Source organism: Miscanthus floridulus, chromosome 1 (assembly GCF_019320115.1).
Source record: "Miscanthus floridulus cultivar M001 chromosome 1, ASM1932011v1, whole genome shotgun sequence".
NCBI lineage: Eukaryota > Viridiplantae > Streptophyta > Magnoliopsida > Poales > Poaceae > Miscanthus > Miscanthus floridulus.
The window spans coordinates 102,973,135-102,993,231 of NC_089580.1; the positions used below are offsets into that span (position 1 = coordinate 102,973,135).

The 20,097-nt window shown below is 40.5% G+C and overlaps 1 non-coding gene across 1 annotated transcript; it reads left to right on the forward strand.

Moving 5' to 3' along the window:
* Window positions 1–1,419: 1,419 nt before the first annotated feature.
* Window positions 1,420–1,526, forward strand: LOC136511177 (small nucleolar RNA R71). Its single transcript, XR_010772658.1, has one exon. It is a non-coding gene; the product is annotated as a small nucleolar RNA R71 (small nucleolar RNA).
* Window positions 1,527–20,097: the final 18,571 nt, after the last annotated feature.

Sequence of the window (20,097 nt, forward strand, 5' to 3'; positions counted from 1 at the left end):
ATTGAGATGAATTTCTCTAGCTCCAACATCAATGTGAGCATTTGCCGTGCTAAAAAATGGTCTTCCCAAGATTAGTGGTTTTTTAGTGTTGGCACTAATATCCAACACCACAAAATCTATGGGCACGAAACAACTTCTTATCTTGACAGGAATATCCTCCGCTATTCCCGCCAGATATTGGATTGATTGATCGGCTAGCTGCAAGCACATTGTGGTTGGGGATAATGAATTATGATTTAATTTATCATACACTACCTTTGGCATGACGCTGATGCTAGCTCCAACATCATAGAGGGCTTGATCAAATTGCTAGGATCCAATGGAGCATGAAATGGTAGGATTCCCTGAGTCCTTCTTTTCAGGCAGCTGATTAAGTATGGCTGCACTGCACTCCTTGGTCAATTTTACTACCTCTATGCTTGGTAGTGGATTCTTTTTGTTGAGTATATCTTTTCAATATTTGGCATATGTGGGGACCTGCATAGCATCAATTAACGGTATATGTATATATAATTGAATTACCTCAATGAATTTCTTTAATTATTCATCCTCCAGTTGCCTTTCGGTTTCGCTCTGGAAATGGCAACACCTCTGTATCATAGAATTCATGGGGGTTGTCTTACAGCACAATGGGGTCTTCTTCTTTAGCTGGAACTTCGATTACTACTTTCTTCTTTGTTGTTTTAGGATATGGTGGATCACGAGTGGTTTTTCCATCTCTCGTGGTTATAGCATTAACTTTTTCATTATGTGACATTTTTGAAATCAAAGTGGATAATTGATTTTCTAGCCTTTCATTAAAGTTAAGCTGAGTTCCTAAAGCTAAAGAAAATTCAGTCGAGCCTAGCATGAATATCTCCTAAAATCCTATCATGGTCAAGCAATTTTGCATGAATTTGTTCATTGATTTTGGCTTGACTAAAGACAAGATCTCTAATAGAAGAATAGTCGGAAGGATGAGTGGGTGAATTACCTTAATTAATTTGTGGATTCCATCTCTGGTAAGGCTGCAGGTGGAGGTGGTCCATATCCACCAGTCACTAAGAAATGACTTAAGGTCTCTACTAGGGCAGACATCACTAATGTGATTCATGCCCCTGCATTCTTCACATGACATGCTTACTTGTGGCTACTTGGCTAGCAAAATATTCTATAGCGGCATGGTGTCTCTTCCAATTTGCACTTTCTTCTAACTTACTCAAAAGATATTCCATAGATATAGAATTAACCTTGTAACTATGGGACATACCCTTGAGATGCTCATCTACCCATCCTTGGTTTTCTACAATCTACTCGATCAACTCCTTTGCTTGACCTACCGTTAGGGAAAAGAATGCACCTCTGGCGGTAGCATCAAGGTGTTGTCGGGTCTCCATTGAAAGTTTGTGATAGAAATTTTGGATGAGCAACAAATCTTCCATTCCATGATGAGGGCATGCTTGAACGTACTCTTGAAGTCGCTCCCATGCCTCCAGAATGGATTCTCGGGCTTGTTGTTGGAAGTTAGAAATTTTGCTACGAAGAAGATTGGTTTTACCGATGGAGAAGAACTTGACGAGGAAGTCATTTAAACACTTCTCCCATGTATTCAAGGTTCCCACGTTGGTATAAAACCAATGCTTCACCTTTTGGAGCAATGAGAAGGGAAAAAGTTGAAGTTGAATGGTGTCATGTGAGACTCCTCTAATTGAGATTGTGTTGCAAATCTCCAAAAAATTCTGAAGATGAGCATTGGCATCCTCGGAAGGTTTGCCCTAAAAAGGGCTAGCCTGCACCATGGTTATAAGTGCGGGCTTGAGCACAAACTCTTCTTTTCCACTAAGAATATTAGGACCTACAACTACATTGGAGATAGTAGGGAAGGAATAATCATGAATCGCCGTAATAGTTGCATCGGAACTAGTTGATGCAATACTGTTAGGATGAATAAGTTCAGTGGGTGGAGGTTTAGAAAGGACCGGTTTAGTTGGAATCTCTAAACGGACTAGGTTAGTTTGTGGAGGATTTGGACGGATTGGAGGGAGGTTTCTTCGAGGATGGGTGAGACTAGCTCTCGCCCTTCGAAGGATAGCCTCAAGATCATCCAGAAAATCTTTTGGCAAATTGAATCCACCCATGCTTGACTTTGTCTATTACAAAGCAAGCAAGAATCTAAACTAGGAAAAATCACTAAAACTATACTAAGCAAATATCTAGGCCAATGCCTTCCCCGACAATGGCGCCAGAAATACTTATTGATATTTCTTATGACTATTGGACTAATTCCACAAGCGCACAGATTATATCGATGTAGCACTTCACTTTGGAGTAAACCAAGTATCGTATTTATTTCCATAGAGAAGGCATAGTATGACTTAGATAAATGATCACTTAAGTTCAAATGAATTTCCTAGACACGAATGCAATATAACAAATGAAAGTAAACTAAACTAACTAAAATAAAAAAATGAGAAAGACTACTACTACTACTATGGTCACAAAGTTGGTGAAGATAAATGAAGTACTATCTTAATTGTAATCCAATCAATTATCTAGCAAGTGAGCAATGAATATACTTTGGGGCGTACCTGCCCTAAACTCACCCTAAGGTTGATTAGGCACGAAACACCATGAGCCCAATGATTTAATAACTATTTCCAATGTGGTGGAATACAGAGGATGGACAGGGTTGTCACCACCTACCACCTACCATAATCTATCCGGAGAACTAGCCACAACCCAAGGTACCGTATAGTCTAAGCACCACACTTACACTAAGGGATACTACTCTAATCTCACGCTAAGATCGGAGCACCAACTAGTGACGAGGATCCCATATATCAGAAACTTACTACCTAAACAAGATATGATCGAAATATTCACAACACTACTTTACTCTAATTGCGTGTACTAAAGGAAATATAAATAGAAAGCAAGAGTAGATTACAAGAGCTTATAGAGAGACTCCCAAGGACTCCTCCTAAGCTCCTAGCTCTTCACTTCTTCACTCTCACTCTCACCACTAACCTAAACTTAGGAGTAGAGAGAATGATTCTACTTGGGACGCTTTACAACTGCGGGGAACACCTCCATTTATAGCACAAAGGAGCTAAGGGGGTATTTGTAGGTAGTGGAGAGCTGGTGGAGCTTCCTTGGGCGTCGAGCGGTGGGGTGAGGGCAGCCGATCCGGCCCTCCAATGCACCGCCATTGCATCGGAGGGTCACGGTTTGCTCCCAAATGTGGTTGCATTTCCAGCACGTGTGAAGACTTGGTCTGAAGGTGGTTCCAAAGTCGGTTGATGGCCTCCAAGGGGATGAAAATGGGCCCATGGATCCACTGGTGAGTGAATCATGGCCACTACGCAAACTGACATGAAATGGACACTTGTGATGTAGTGTAGGAGGCATCCCATGGATCGATGATGTGGACGGGGATAGGGTAGCACCAGGCGGTGCCCCATGGCCACTGACCGTCATGGTAGTGTGGGCGTAGAGGCCCCTGCCACGTCCATTTTCCTCCATGTCACATGTTTTCCACCTTTTTAACTATTTTTCTGAATTCAAATAAACCTCATGTACAAGTGGAATTCCATTAGTAATAAACCAAATATTTCCACTTTATGTTGATTTTCCTTTGAAATGTATGCATTGTTGATGGTTAAAATAGGTGTTTAGTGACCATCAACAGGTATCATTATTTATATTTTCCCAAAGGAAGGCAAGGTGTAAAGAGTCTAGTATGTATATGAACAAGATTACATACTTGAATAGTGAACCAATAGTCTATGAGCAAGATTATATACTTGCATAGTGAACAAGATTACATACTCCGACCCTATGGATCGACAAGCATCGGACATGGGCAAACCTAAAGGAGCAACGAACCGCCACCTCAACTTAGCTCTACATATAATCATACAAGTCATATGAATGATTAAGTATAAAGTTCTACATGTGAAGCTCATAGCATATAAGCTATATGCTAGTTCATATGTCATGATTATAACATGAAAACTATACTCTAGTTCTATAGCACAACTATAGCAAAAATATGAGAGCAGGACTTTGGAAGAAATTCTCATTGTATTCATACAAAGGTTTCTCTCTTTCTTTCAAGGAGCCAAGCTCTCCTTGATAGCTTTGCTAGCACCAAATACTACTAAAAAGAGTACAAGTGGAGGTGGAGGTGTAGAGCCCAAATGAGGTGTGTTGAAAGGTGAGCTCCACCCTTGATTTTATACATGCTTGAGGTTAGTTTGGGCGTGGAAAAATAGAAAACTATCCTATACCACCTCAGCATGCCACCATGCAACCATCGGTGGAAGCGAGTTCTAAGCGTCAGCCTCTGGGGTGCGGCCCCACCCCTAGTGTCCCCGCATCCGGGTGGGGCTGCCTCATGACCGCCTTCGCGTGGTCGGTTCCTAGGTGGGCCTAGGCCCTGTTTACATCGGTGCTCGGCCCAAATGTGGTGTGAAGGTGGGCTTTTGCTTGGCTCCTTTGTGCTTTTCTGCTTTACGCTTTCATGAGTTGCGCCTTTTAATCATATTCCCATGTATTTTATGTATACAGTCCTGCAAAACAGTGAGTCTCCAATATATGTGGACATATGTTAATAGTAAATGCATATGCGTTAAAAGTTTATTTATTTCTCCTATTTTGGATATTATTTGGTGGTCGGATATGGTCGTTAAGGACTGCCAACAAATCCCCCAAGCTTAACCTTTGCTCAGTCTTGAGCAAATAGCTAAGTACTTGGTTGTTGATCAGGAGTTGCTACTATGTTGAATATATTTCATAAGTGCTGATGCCTATAACAAACTATTCTTCCACAATTTAAATAAGTCGGCATTTTTATCCACCCTTTTACCTTGATCCATGTGGGGTGTATAGCTTTTCCAAATTCTTGGGCAGGTTGCAAGATAGAACGGTTATAACAGAATCACTAATCTTTTATTCTTTGATCAACTGTCTATCCATAGGTTTTATAAGTTTTGCAAAATAAAAGTAAGTTCCTCAAATGAATCTCTCGATCGCTCATTGTGTATGAAACCTCACCAAGGCAATTTATATTTGCTTTCTTTTCATCCTACCACTAAAGGCTTTTTGGTGGAGTTTTGGATAGGTATGAAAGTGGGGTATACTTGCATCACATATATTGCTAAGTCAAAAATCGGACCTCAAGGAGATGCAAGTCATACACTTTGATCAAGACGTGCAAGTGTGGAATTTTTATAACTTTGTAATTCTAAATATTTTTGGTACTCCTTTGAATCATGAATGTCTCTCTTTTTGGATAAATACCTTTTATTTGAAAGTATGGCTATCTTTTTTTCTTTCTTTTCTTTTTTTCTTCATGCTCTTTGGCATGTATATTTTTTTCTCTCATGCCTTTTGGCATGGCTATTTTTCTTCTCTTTTCTTTCTCTTTTTTAGCATAGCCCATACTATTCTTTTTTGGGATATGAAACTTTAGAAAGAGAGACTCATGATAAATGAATGGAGTATTTATTTTGGTGGACAAAAAGTCATGTTTTTACGTAACTCTCAGTGTAAGAGTCAACATTTTTATTTGTGGGTGTACGTGTGTCTTGATCATGGGCACATGACGAGAATCTCAACAAGGGTCACAACAATTTGAACAAAGCTTAATGCTCAAACAAGTAGCATATGACTAATGTTTTGCATGTATATCATGTCATATGGCCTTGGTAGGTATTCATAATCATTGAGGAACTTTTGAATTTTAGCATTTTTAAAAATAAAAACTCTAGATGTCTAGTCTCTCTTAGAACAAAATCATAGCAAATTCTATTTGTACCATATCATAACTTGCAACAATTTAGAAAAGGAGCATGCATTTGTAACCCACAAGTTTTCAAGTTTTTAGGATGAGACATTTTTTGCCAACAAACTTAAATCTTGGGGAATACTAAGTTACAGCCTAGGCATAATGAATTATAGACAGAGCAACTATTCATCATTTAAACTTAGTTGAAACTAAACATTTTTGAAACACATTTGAGAGTGAAGTTCCTAGTTTTTATCATATTTTTTTTTGTATTTTATTTTTTTTCAAATTTTTAAATGCTAATAATTAAATAAATGTAGAAAATAAATACAAAAATTTAAAATACTGAAAAAGATACAAGGTACCTCTACTGGGCGTCCTCCCCCAAGCGAGCTCGAGGCCTAGATGCTTGGATGATGACTCTGAGATAGGTTATTTTTACTTTATTACATATATTTTTATATGGTTTTTCTTATAGGTTTATACTTTTTTTTATTCCTCCCATGTCTATACTCAGTAGTTTTAGTTCAATGATCAAATTAGTCATCATGTTTATTTTGATCAAGGTAGGCTAATTAACCTAAGCACCATGCTTAAATTAAAAAGGCTATGAAGTATGATTGCACAAGAACCATACTCCAAACCAAAACATAGTTGCATAGAGCATGGAAGGATAACTGAGATTTATTTGATGGTAAAGAAAGATGAACTTAAATATTTTTATCTTATTATAATTAATGCATGATCTATAGTTTTATTGTATAAGAATTTTAAGCAACTTTTATTTAGCAAATTATAATTGTAAAGGATAACTACCGATTTACCTTTGGCAAGCGCTCGTTGTTTTAAGTCCAATGAGCAGGACTCTTCTCCCTTCATTTCTTGCTTGATGATGGTACATCTGTGCTCAGGAGAAGTGGACATGGATGACTGTACTTTCTTTGGTCTCCACACCATCTTGTTTGATTTAGGTGGTGTGGTGGTGGACTTTAGAGCTTCTTCTTTTTGTTTCCACACTGTTTTCTTCTTTGGTGGTGTGGGAACAACCTTTGCAATTTCTTCCTTTTGCTTTGAGTTGTTCTTCTTCGGCTCCAGCCTCATTTTATTTTCTTTATTTTTCTTGACAAGGCTGTCCACCAATTGAGGTTGTATTTCAACCTCCTTAATGCTTTGCAGGTTTGGCCCATACTTGATTATGATCATGGAGCATTGCTCTTGTCGGGGCCGAAAGTTGAACTTTTCTTCTTTGCCATTGATATTGAAGCAGATTTCTTTGGCTCCAATATCAATTTGTGCTCCTGCAGTGTTGAGGAAAAGGTCACCCAAGGATGAGGGGTGGTTCCTTCGTGGTTTCCATGTCCAGCACCACAAAATCGACTAGGACAAAGTAACCCTAGATTTTCTCTAGGATGTCTTCGGCAATTCCCTACCGGATAGTGGACCGTGGAATCGGTCGGTTGGAGCATCATTGGCGTTGGTGCTAGATGCATGAAGTTCAACTTGTCAAATACGACCTTGGGCATCACACTGACGTTTGCCCCTAGGTCACACAAGGCATGATCAAACTGTTGGGTCCCTGATTGAACACGTGATTGTGGGGCACCCAGGGTCTTTCTTTTTCTCAGGTAGACGGTTGAGTATAGCTGCGCTACACTCTTCCATTAGCTTTACTGACCTCCATGGATGGCAATGGTCACTTGTTGTTGATGATGTCTTTGATGTACTTTGTGTAAGAGGGTACATGTAAGACGTCCTATTAATGGGACACTTACATGTATCTTCTCTATCATCTCAACAAAATGAAGCGAATTGCTCGTCCATGGCTTGTTTTCTATTTCTGGTAGGAAACAGCAAGTAGCTGGTGTCGACGATGTCTTGCGGTGCTGTTTCTTCCTCTTTGTGATATTTTTGTGTTTTTGTTGATGACAAAGATCCTTTCTCTTGTTGCCCTTGTGTTTTTCTGTTTTATTGTTAGAGTTTGGTGGATCACGAGTGGACTTACCAACCCTTGTGGTCACCACATTAATTTTTTCAAAAGAATTCTCGGGTTGCCCCGGGATTTTCCCTTCATTATTAACAGGTAAAGCAGCAACAATTTGAGCTAACTATGTTTCGATCATTTTATTAAACCTCAATTAATTTTTAATAGAGGAACATGGACCATCTATTTTTTAATTAATATTTTCTAGCATTTTATTATTACTAGGTAGCATGCCCAGTGCGTTGCTACGAGACATCTAAACTTTTATACTAAAAACACATGAATTGCACGATAAGATAACAATACTATGAAATTAAATACCGACGTTAAAGTGATATTTAATCCAAAAAGGAAAGTTTGTGAAATTAACACAGTCACAGAGAGCGCGGCGTCGTAGACTCACAAACTCTACTGTATAGACCTTTTCATGATGCGGCTAAGATAATGTTTTATATCGGCAAGAAGAAATCTCCGATATCCATTTCTTTCATGCGTCAATAAGTCCACGAATAAGTTCCACCGCATCTTTGTACCATCCTGTACATAGGTTCGAGTATATATATGTAAATATTAGTTTCTATCAGATGGGTAATACTGTCAACAAAGATTTGAAAACGTCAAGAAAGCGATTGTTTTCCTATCCATATAAGAAATTTAAGCTCTGACCACTATAATTTGAAATTATCGTATGTTGCAACAGGAAAAAATGATACCTCGGTAACATACGTATGAGCAACGTGTTTTCCTATCCATAGGAAAGATTTTTTTTGCTTTATACTCATAAAATTTTCATTTTTGTTATCTCATAAAATACACTTTTATTTAAAATTGCTTCTATATACATGTTTTGGATTTCCATGATGTAAATCTTCCTCCACTTATACATAACGGTAGCCATTCATATTTCAAAAATTTGTAATAGAATGACAAAAATACTGACAAGAAAACAATATACATGGCCACCAATTCTCCCAGCGTAACAATGTGCTAGAACCTGATAGACACAAGGGAAAGCATCTGGCTATAATCAAGAGATAAAAACAAATTTGACATTTTTCATTCCTTAAAATATAATCACACTTAACATTGGAGCCTATTTGGTAAACCTTCGCTTCATGATTCTCGACTGGAGCGAGCATTCGGGTGAGGAGCTGAATATATCAAGCACACAGAACACATAGATTCTCTGTCAGTTTTTCCTCATCACCCGCAGCTCTCTCCACGGATAGCATCCCTTCTCAGCAGCATGGCTGCCCTTTTCAATAGCCAGCATCACCACAACCTTTGACAAGTGTGACAATGTGTGATGCTGTAAATCAGAAAATTCTAGATATAGTTGGACTGCATGATGCAATGCGACTATGTGGAAACATGTAATTCAAACATGCATAGAAGAAAAACATTAGCAAACAGAGAATGAACAAAACAAAGCAATACAAATCATGCAAAACAAAGCCAGGAAATATGTTCAGAAACCCAAAAAGTCAGTGGCTTGTGCATTGCTTCATAGCAAGGGAAAAATAAAAATTTGAACAAACTGATATAGCATGCACCTGATATTTTCAAGTCTCCATCAGTACATATGAACATTTTTTAAAAAAATATGATGAGACAGCATGCTAATATTAACCTCTTATTGCAATCAGCATATATGTTGCAACATAGTAAACAGAAACCAACAACTCTCAGGATGGACTAACTTACATCATGAGACCATATTTTTCCCTAGATTTTAACTTTCACTACATCAACAAATGGACATGCCACAGAATTTGGGTCTAACTTACATCATGAGTGAATGAAGTGCCCTAAAAATATCATAGTCAAACTTGAAACCATGTCCCAATCAACCTCGAATTACAGTGGCATTATTGAAAAGGCTTACACATTAGGACTTTCACAACCTCAAGGACAACGAAAACGTTCATGTGAATCGACACAAATGCAACAACAGTATGCATGATGGTACTGGCCATTCTGTGATTCAGTGATTTGATCCCTTCCAGATTTATTGATTTATTTAATTTTAATGATGCTTTTGTTAGATCATTTACTTGGACTTCAACTCCTGGATTTTACAGAACTAGCAAAGTTGTTTCCAATGATACCTATGCTTAGTGAGTGAGCGAGTAAGAAATAAGGAACATAAAATAAAAATTTACAGGTTCTATGAATACATGCATAGATATAAGTTGATTTAGCATCTGGAAAGTTTGAATGTAACTATAACAGTAAAGCATGCCATTTTCCCCATTGGGGCCGAAAAACATGCCATTATGTTGAAAGAATTGGACAAACTTTCATTACATATTTGGGGGAGAAATATTCATGTCAGACCACAAGACTCAGTTCTGAAATTGCCGTAGCATCGAAGGGAAACACCAGACATACAAATTCAAGTAACTATTTCCATCCCCCCTTTAGCTATTAAAGACATAAAACATAGTAATAGAAAACATAAGACATCATTAGTTCTGGCTTGTTGCTTACACCATACTAATGTCACTGACACACTGAACTTCTAAGGTCTACAGTGATGTTTGATCCTGAGTAAAACATTTTTCAGGTTTGAACCAGCCAGAGTGAAAATTTCTGGCCGGTATTTTTCAGGTCACACGACAACTCAGCAACTATTACTACTAAGATATAAATTCACACAAGCCAACAGCTGGCCTTCCTTGTACATCACAACAATAAGTGATTCTACAACTACACACATCTCTTATATTCTTTAGAGATAAGATCCAACCCATCCAGAATTTACTGCCACAACTATGGGTGAATAAACTCATAGGTACTGACACCAAGGGACTCACGCCTTAATCTAGGTGATGAATTGACACCAAGGGAGAACCAGTAGTGATCTATTTGCTGCAACTAAACAAAGAAGACATAGGCTAGCTGATTAGGTACTTACATGTTCACCTGATGCAATATTGGTGCCGACGTGCTTGCCTGAATTGAGGTCCTAAACTCAGCTTTCTCTGTTGCTATGATGTTCACCTGAAAAAAGAAATTGGTAACTCTTCCTTCATAGAACATCAATGATGAAAACACAGTGATCCGGTGGCTTTCTTCTTTAGTCTCTACATGGAATGGGAAACTTAGGTTTGACCATGTCAACCATAGGAATGCAAGATGAGCAGAGCCAGCCAAGAGAGATAGCCACAGGAATGCAAGTGTGGAAGCCTCTTTTCCATCCTAAGTGACAACCATACCTTACTGTTTTCTACTTTTACATGGCTTTTTTAAGTTCTTGCTTAAGAGATTCCTACAATCACAAATGGTCTACTTAGAGTTCGATGTTAGTGGACTTTGATGATGGGGAGCAAATTGGAATTGGACAACCAATCAAAATCCATATACAGCAGAAAAGGAGAAGAGTTGGCATACCTGCTTGGAAATAAAAAAAACCATAGACAGCAGGAAGGGAGAAGAGATAGCCAATGAAGACGTGACGTAGTAGCGCATGGCCGGGTGTAGGCCGCAGAGGCGGACGTGGCTATGGATGGCGGCGGGGTTGAGCGGTGCGAGGGTGGAGCCCACCTGCGTGCAGCCCGTCACCCAACCATGAAGTTTGATATACAATTCATAAAAGAATAATATACAACTTGTTTCTGTGAATCATTGTCACAGAGTATTGCATTAGTAAATTAGTGAAGGGATTAAAATGATATATGTAAATAAATGTCTATTTTTAAACCATACATTGAAGCTAATATTGTGACTGGTATTGTTGAATTAGTCTATAAAACCTATGTTGAGAAACAATGTTATTAGACTTGGAGAAATTTTGATGCTTCATGGGGAAATTTTCTTATCATGACTTTAAATTATTGAAATGGCCATGCAGAATAGCAAGAACCTGACATACTCAACACCTTGTTATTATTTTGTGTTTCTACTATCATCAAGGAAACATACATCGATTCCTCAAGAGGAAGAAATGCATAGCCAAAACCTTATCTACTGAAATTGTTTGATAGTTGTCAAACATCATAGCATGCAAGCATTCAATGTATAAACAAGAGTGCTCAGAATAACTACTAGGCATCACCTAGTTTAGGCATATGAATTATGTCAACTATGCTGGAACAATAGGATTCAGTGTCCGAAAAGGCTGGTTCAACAAAACAACAAAGCATGTCTCCAAATCAAGAGCATAGGTCTATCAATTTGAACTCACTAAACATTTGAAATTGCTTAAAGGTAGTGAAATTTGAAAACATAGATGTCTCGTGAATAAAAAACAGAAGGTCCGTCAATTGTTCCTACAAGTTTAGGAACTGTAGTATACATGAATTTGTTTTACCCATGCCCGTGCTCTTATTAGCATCTAAACAGTCTTGATTTTGACTTGGCTACAAAGAATAGGAGCTCTTGAACAGGTTGTATTATCATAGTTTGCTAACTCAGCAAATAAATTGACCAGTATAAAAAACCTTGTGATAATCAGGGTGTAGATCTATTTACTAGAAAATCACCAAAGTAACTTGAGTTCTCAGTTTTAGGTTGATGCAGTAAGACAAGCAACAAGGTAACTCTGCATGAGATAGGAGATTGATACTAGTGTCACATAATTGCTACTGAACACTCTTAAGAAAAGAATATAGCTGCATGTTGAAGTGAATTTAGATCTCCTAATTTCTTTGAGAAATAGAGACAGACATTGAAGTAAAGAGATTTCTTTTTCTTTTGAAAAATACAGAGTCATCTGTAGGCTGACTGAACTATTGATAGTGACTAAACTGCTGATAGGACAAATAAAAGCCCATGAGATTAAACATATATAGGAGATATGTTAAATAAATGGTTGGTGTTTGCAAGGTATGAGTAAACTAACTATGTGGGGAAGCTAAATTGGTACTTTAGAAAAATGCTAACATGAAGATGCCCACTATCCCGTAACTTTGACAGCACTACAGAACCAAGGGCCAAAATATAGAATGCTTTTAGCTTAGCAAGAGTAAACTCATGAATTTGCAAATGAGAAAAACAAAACACCCCCTCATCAATAGAAAATACAGAGATTGTTCCCTGCATCATTAGGCTACTTGACCTACTTAGTATTCAGTAGAGATCATAGTATGGCAAACTTAATTGCACTACTGCACATATGTTTCATCAAGGTGGTCTGTTGGAAACCAGAGTCTCTAAAATGAACAAATAAGCTTGGACTGTATCCGAAAATAGCATCAAGTTTTGCAAGTTGCATGGTGTGAAGTTAACAACACAAAGAAAATTAATGTTTGGGTATGCACATGTCCGCATCAGATCTGGGTCCTTGGCTTTGCATAGAAGGGAGAGCAGGGAAGGGGTGGGCATACCTATCGGCTTTGCATGGGAGGGGCCGCACCCTAGAGGCACAGCGGCTGCGTCCGCCCCATGCTGTGGCAGGCTAGCTAGCCCGATCGGGTGCCACCCCGAATGGCCACTCCGAGCTGGCTGGCTTCCCGCTGCCCCTGGTTGGTAGGTTGGAGGCCATGCACGGATCGCCTACGCCACCGGGATGTTGTGCACGGACATTTACGCCACCTCTTCCTTCAGGATACCTTGCCTCCTCCAGCATAGGGATGTCATGCCACCTATGCCGCTGGGAAGGTGGCCTCATAGGGCAGGGAAGGGTGAGGGTGAGCCACGGACATGAGCGTGGGGCAGGGAAGGGCGAGCTAGGTGTGATCGGTGGACGTGATCTTACAAGCGTGATTGGAGGATGTGGGAGCGAGCGCATGGGGAGGAGGTCACACGAAGCACGCGGGGATGCGGCGGTATCACAGGAGGTGGCGGAGCAACGGCCCAAGTTTTTGTCACACCGTTCGGTTGTCTTAGTTTGGTTCTTTTTAGTTAAACATGAGATATGTTAGCTTTTTAGTAAGATAAAAAGTCCATGGTCTTGATGGTGCCTTTTATAGCTTCTTTTTGGCAGCACACTTGTCAAGTCTCTTCAACAGCAAATCTATTTTTGCGGCAAGCATATCCGCCTCCTTCACGGTATGCATTCCTTTTTGTTGTTTTTTCTCTTCCCCCAGCTTTGATTGGACATCATCTTCTCAATGAGAGTCAGTAGCTTCATTGATGGTGAGGGAAAGAAATGCGCCTCCAGCAGCAGGCATCTATGTGCCCCTTTAACATGGGTGTCAGCCCATAGTAAAAGTTCTAGAGCATGAGCCAATTCTCTATCCTATGGTGCGGGGATGCCTGGATGTAATCGTGCAGCCTCTTCCATGCATCGGGGATAGATTCCATTGAAGTTACTAGAAATTTGAATTTTCCCCCCTCAGTGCATTGGTTTTGCCCATGGGGAAAAAATTCACGAGGAACGCTTGTGGAACATTTGTCCCATGTGTTGATGGCTTCCTTTTTCTTGTAAAACTATTGTTTCGCCCTCCTTGCAAGCGAGAAGGGAAACATATAGAGCCTGATGTTTGCTGGTGCGACGTCTTTGATGATGATGGTGTGCACATCTCAAGGAAGTGTTGCAAGTGTGCACTTGCATCCTCGCTTGGCAAACCACAGAACTGGTTTGCCTACACCATCGTGATCAGGCCAATTTAGAGCTCAAAGTTTCCAGTGCCCGTGTTGATAGTGGGCCCAACAGGCACATTGGCAACAGTGGGGGTGGAGCAGGCACTGAAGTGACTTGGCCATAGTGGTAGTAGCGAATGGTGCAGGGGCAACTAGATCAACTATCAGTAGAGTAGCAGAGGAAGAAGCAGTATGGGACCTATTCTTCCTTAGGAGCGCTTCTGGATTATCGGTGTAGTTTTCCGACAAGACGAAACTAGACATACACTATCCTATTTTCATCCACAATAGGAAGAAAACAAGCAGAGTTAGTCTACATAAACTATGGTTACCATTACATGCATGTGATCATGATCATGTCCTACTAGATTCTTTTCACCTATGCCTTCTCTGGCAACGGTGCTAGAAATGCTTGTTGGCATTTCTTAACATCGCTACCAAGGTTGGAGATAGCATCTATCCCAAGCAGTGGCACCAGAAATGCCTATTGGTATTTCTTAGCACCATCACTAAGATTTAGTAAACCTTAGCGACGCCACCAAGAAACACCAACATGATAGTTCTTAACGATTACAGAAAATATCCGCAAGTGCATGGATCTATCATTGTAGCATTTCACCCAAAAGTATTCAGGGTATAGTTATTTATATTTTCCCAAAGGAAGACAAGGTGTAAAGAGTCTAGCATGGATATGAACAAGATTACATACTTGCATAGTGAACCAATAGTCTATAACAGGGGTAAAAATGGTATTTCAAGGATAGTGGACACATATCTGGGGCAACCTCATGGATAAAAAGGGAAACAAATAATAAAAGAATGTTCCTAAGTGGAGCAGGCATGTTCTAATATAGTCGTGCAAAGAACAGTTGATAATCATACAAATTACATGTTAGAGCTAGAACTAAGTGTAAGATGGATAGGGGAGATCTCTAGGCACTGGTCTGCTAGCAAGCTAGGGAGACTTTACGAACTCCTACACGAATACCCAAACATGGGGGATTATAAGGGATGGACTAGGGCTATCACCACCTACAGCCTACCCTCAACCATGGGGTACCATCATATCCAAGGGCTTTCATGCACCCAGGCACCACGCCTGTGTACAAACAAACTACCCACATCCCCATGGTACTCCAACCCTACGGATCGACAAGCATAGGACATGGGCAAACCCGAAAGAACAATGAACCACCACCTCAACTTAGCTCTACTTCTAATCATACAAGTCAAATGAATGATTAAGCATAAAGTTCTACATGTTAAGCTCATAGCATAGAAACTATATGCTAGTTCATATGTCATGATTATAACATGAAAATTATACTCTAGTTCTATAGCACAACTATATCGATAATATGAGAGCAAGACTTTGGAAGAAATTCTCAATGTATCCATACCAAGGTTTCTCTCTTTCTCCCAAGAGCCTTGCTCTCCTTTATAGCTTTGCTAGCTCCAAATACTACTAAAAAGAGTACAAGTGGAGATGGAGGTGTAGAGCCCAAATGAGGTGTGTTGAAAGGTGAGCTCCACCCTTGCTTTTATACATGCTTGAGGTCGGTTTGGGCGTGGAAAAATAGGAAACTATCATATACCTGCCTCAGCATGCCACCATGCAACAGTCGGTGGAAGCGAGGCCCAGGCATCAGCATCTGGGGTGCGGGCGCACCCTGGTGGGGCCGCCTCGCTACCACCTTTGTGTGGTCGGTTCCTAGGTTGGCCTAGGCCCCATCTACATTGGTGCTTGGCCCAAATGTGGCATGAAGGTGGGCTTTTGCTTGTCTCCTTTGCGCTTTTTCTACTTTACGCTTTCTTGAGTTGCGCCTTTTAATCATATTCCCATGTATTTTATGTATACGTCCTATGAAATAGTGAGTCTCCAATACATGTGGAAATATGTTAATAGTAAATGCATATGTGTTAAAAGTTTGTTTATTTCTCCTATTTTGGATATTATTTGGCAGTCGGATATGGTCGTTAAGGACTGCCAACAATAGTCATCACAACTTGTGGAAATAGTTAGAAATAAGCCCTATGACTATAGTTTATGTCATTTATATTACCAAATTAGGCATGGTTGATGGTCTAAAATGAGGTGTTAAGGACCATCAACACCACACATCTACGAGACTTGATCTCTCTACCACTCCTAATCCTCCTAGGACTCTGGAGCATAAAAAAACCATGCACTGGGCTGCACTACCTGCAAAACTCAAAATTTCCATAGGGTGAGTACTCAATTGTACTCTGCAGGACTTACCTAATATAATAAACAAGGAGTATGCACTTTGGGTAGTAGCAAAAAATACAATTGGTTTTACATAAAAGTATTTATACATGAATTGTAAATGTGATCTATGGACTTAGCAATTGCGAGCATAGCATAGGTAAATGAATTAAGCAATTAGCAAGATAGAGCTCGATCTTCCATGAATCCTTGTTCCAATTCAACTCTAGTTCGTATCTAGAAGTATAGAACTTATTGCTTTTAAAAGAATACTCTATAGAGGGGTACACATTAACCCCACCAAAGACAAGGGATATCGCCCATATGACCCGTCGGTACATAACGGATACAGTCGATGTCTCAACCTTTCTCCAATTGAACCAAGTGTGTCCATGAAAGGTTTGATAGGTTCCCGAGTAACAGCATTCCATCTACCCAATGCCACCTTTGTGCACCAACTTCATGGATAGATCGGTCGTCATTAGATACTTGGCTTGTCACCCCCATTGGTGACTAGTGCTTTTTATGATTTTATGTTCATGACTCACTATCACGAATACACAGTCCTTAACCTATTTTAGCTGAGTTACTTCATTCAAGATCATCACCATCTTGCCATGACCCAACCCCTTGCCGACCATTCAACACATTCATTTAACGTTGGTCAAGTTTTAGATCATAATCCACGAATGTTCCTTAGTGGACAAACAAGCCCTACAACGTGTGAGTAATGAGAAACCCATCATCAGCTTGACTTCTAGCATCTAAGCATTCTAAGCATGAATTCATAAAGGTAAACAACCAATGTTTGAGTGGTGTGGTATCATCAAGGTGTGATAGCTCAAATAGGTAACTCATGGTTGATCCAATCATATAGTAACATATCAATGCAATAGATAACCATAGTTCATTGTGCAATTAGCGAAAACATAGGGATGCATAGGGGTCTGCCTTGAGCTCTATTGGTTGGCTCGTCGTCAGCTTCCACCTATTAGGGCTCCTCTATAGCGACTTCCTCATGGACCTCATCACCTAAACATTTATGATGCTCGATGAGTACAATGCATAAAGTATATGGCATGACATGATATGCATTGATGTTAGTAGATTATGTTATGATCATATGTGCTAAGTGTGTGGGGTATAGTGCATTTGGGCTCTCAGGTTTGGGTTGATGGATACTCCATCAAAAATCATAGACTAGTCTGTGAGCATAGGTACTTAGTGAAAATAGGATAGCCTAGGTCTGATGGACCCTCTATCATAGGGCACAGACACTTTGCCTCACTTGGACAGAAATTATCTAGCTTTGGGTGGTTTGTCTATAAATCAACAGATACTCTATGAAGACTCATGGACACTCCAGTATATAGGAAGTCTGTAGCCTTTAGGGATTGTGCTCTCTTGCAGTGGGGCTAGAATGTTCCACCGTGGTGACAGACCATACATCCAACCAGGGCTATAGGTTACTTGGTTGCTCTAAGTGTTCAGGTACCCACATAATGTTCCATCATGACTGACGGAACCTCTACCATGAACCAGCTATTCTCTGGTTCTTCTGATAAACATGTCTATAAATCAATGGACACTCCATGACTACCCACAGACACTCCTCAGATTTATTTAGTGCTTTGTCTAAGTGTTAACCTATCAGGCTGCAGTAGCTGAAGGACACTCTACCAGTACGATGGACACTCTATCCGCTGACTAAAATGCATTGTTCTTCCATCTCGAATCCTAAAACTCAATCTAGGGTACTTGCATGTGGAATCTATCTTCAAGTAGCTTCCTAGCATACTCTAGAGCATATTTAACTAGGTGGTTGATGCTATATACATTGTGTGCAAACATGATTTAGGTCATAAATCAACATTTCCTAGGATTAGGCTCATGTGAAGCAAGAATTTGGGTTTGGCTTGTTTTGATCCTTACCAAGGGTAGCAAAGAAGCTTGTGAGATCCCCAAGATAATGGAGAAGCTAGATCTCCCCTTGGTGACTCAAGTTCTCCTTGCTTCTTGCCTTCTCCGCCTCCTAGCTCCTTTGTGGTGAGGGTGAGAGGGCTCCTCCCTCTTCTAACCCCTACCATCTTGTGGTGCTCGGCTCCTAGGTCTTCTCCATGGCCATCTTCCTGAAAGCTCTAGTTTGGTTTTGGTGAATTGATGAAACCCAAAGTGCTAACCTATTTGCTATAGTGATCATGAGATAGGGAAGCATAGTCCAAGTGGTGGAGCAATTGGTGTTGATCATGAAGGTGGTGATGGCCATGATGATCAAGTGCTCGGACTTGGAAAAGAAGAAAGAGATAAACAAAATGGGCTCAAGGCAAAGGTGATTTTGATAGATAGCCGTACTATTAAGAGGGATGAAACTCGTATCAAAATGTGGTTATCAAAGTGCCACTAGATGTTCTAACTCATTGCATATGCATTTAGATTCTAGTGAGTGTTAACACCATTGAAAATGTTTGGGAAAATATGCTAACACACATGCACAAGGTGATACATTTGGTGGTTGGCACATTTGAACAAGGGTGGTGTAGTTGGAGAACAAAAGGAGTAAAAACACGACGTCAGACCCTAGTTTTCTAGGGTGCTGGACCAGGCTAACCCTAGGTCCAACGGTTCCCTACGTGTCTAAGTAGAAACCAAGAGTGACGACTTCACGTCTGACTTAGCGTCCGACCGGCCCCTACCTAGGTCTGACGGCTGACCCTAATGCACGTAGAAAGGTGGCGGCCTTGGACTGGGGCTTGTGGGGGTGTCGAACGACCATGCGCACTATTCATTCAGTGCCACATGAGTGAATGAGCGAGGTGGTGATGCGTGGTGGCATCGGATTCACCCTTGGGTCCGACGGTGGGTGTCGAATCGAGGTTCGCCCTTTTTGGTGCTCTCTGTAACTTATTGGACCGCATCGGACCCTCCCTATGTGGAGTTTGATGGCCTAGGTCCGACCATTGTTGATCAATGTGTGGAAGGTGATCATTGGTGGTAACAGTCGATTCTATTTGATTGGGACGCGTGGGAGTTGCTACGATAGGGCATCGGACCCTACGTCGCACGGTCCTGATGGCCCATGCTAGTGAGTCCCACTGGTCACTTTTGTGGGTGTTTCTATTTAAGCCCCATGGCCGGCTCTTGCTCATTCTCTTGGCCATTTGCATTGACATAGCAACATTGTGAGCTTAGCCAAAGCCCTCCCACTCATCTCATCATAGATTCATCATCTTTGTGAGATTGGGATTGAATCCAAGTGCGTCGTTTGAGTGATTGCATCTAGTGGCACTTGGTGATTGTGTTTCGCTGTGGGTGTCACTTGTTACTCTTGGTGGTTGCTGACACCTAGAATGCTTGGTGTAGTGAGGATTGTCGAGCGGAGGAAGGTTCTTGTCTCTGGCTCTAATCGTGGTGATTGTAAGGGGTTCTTGACCTTTCGTCGATGGAGAGCCAAAAGGTAATCTAGTAGATTGGTCATGGCTTGTGTGATCCTCATCTTGTGTTGGTTGTGCGGCACCTGATTGTGGGTTAGGACATGTGATACCTATTAGCGTGTGAACCTCCAACTGAGTGAATCGCCACACGAGGACTAGCTTGCCG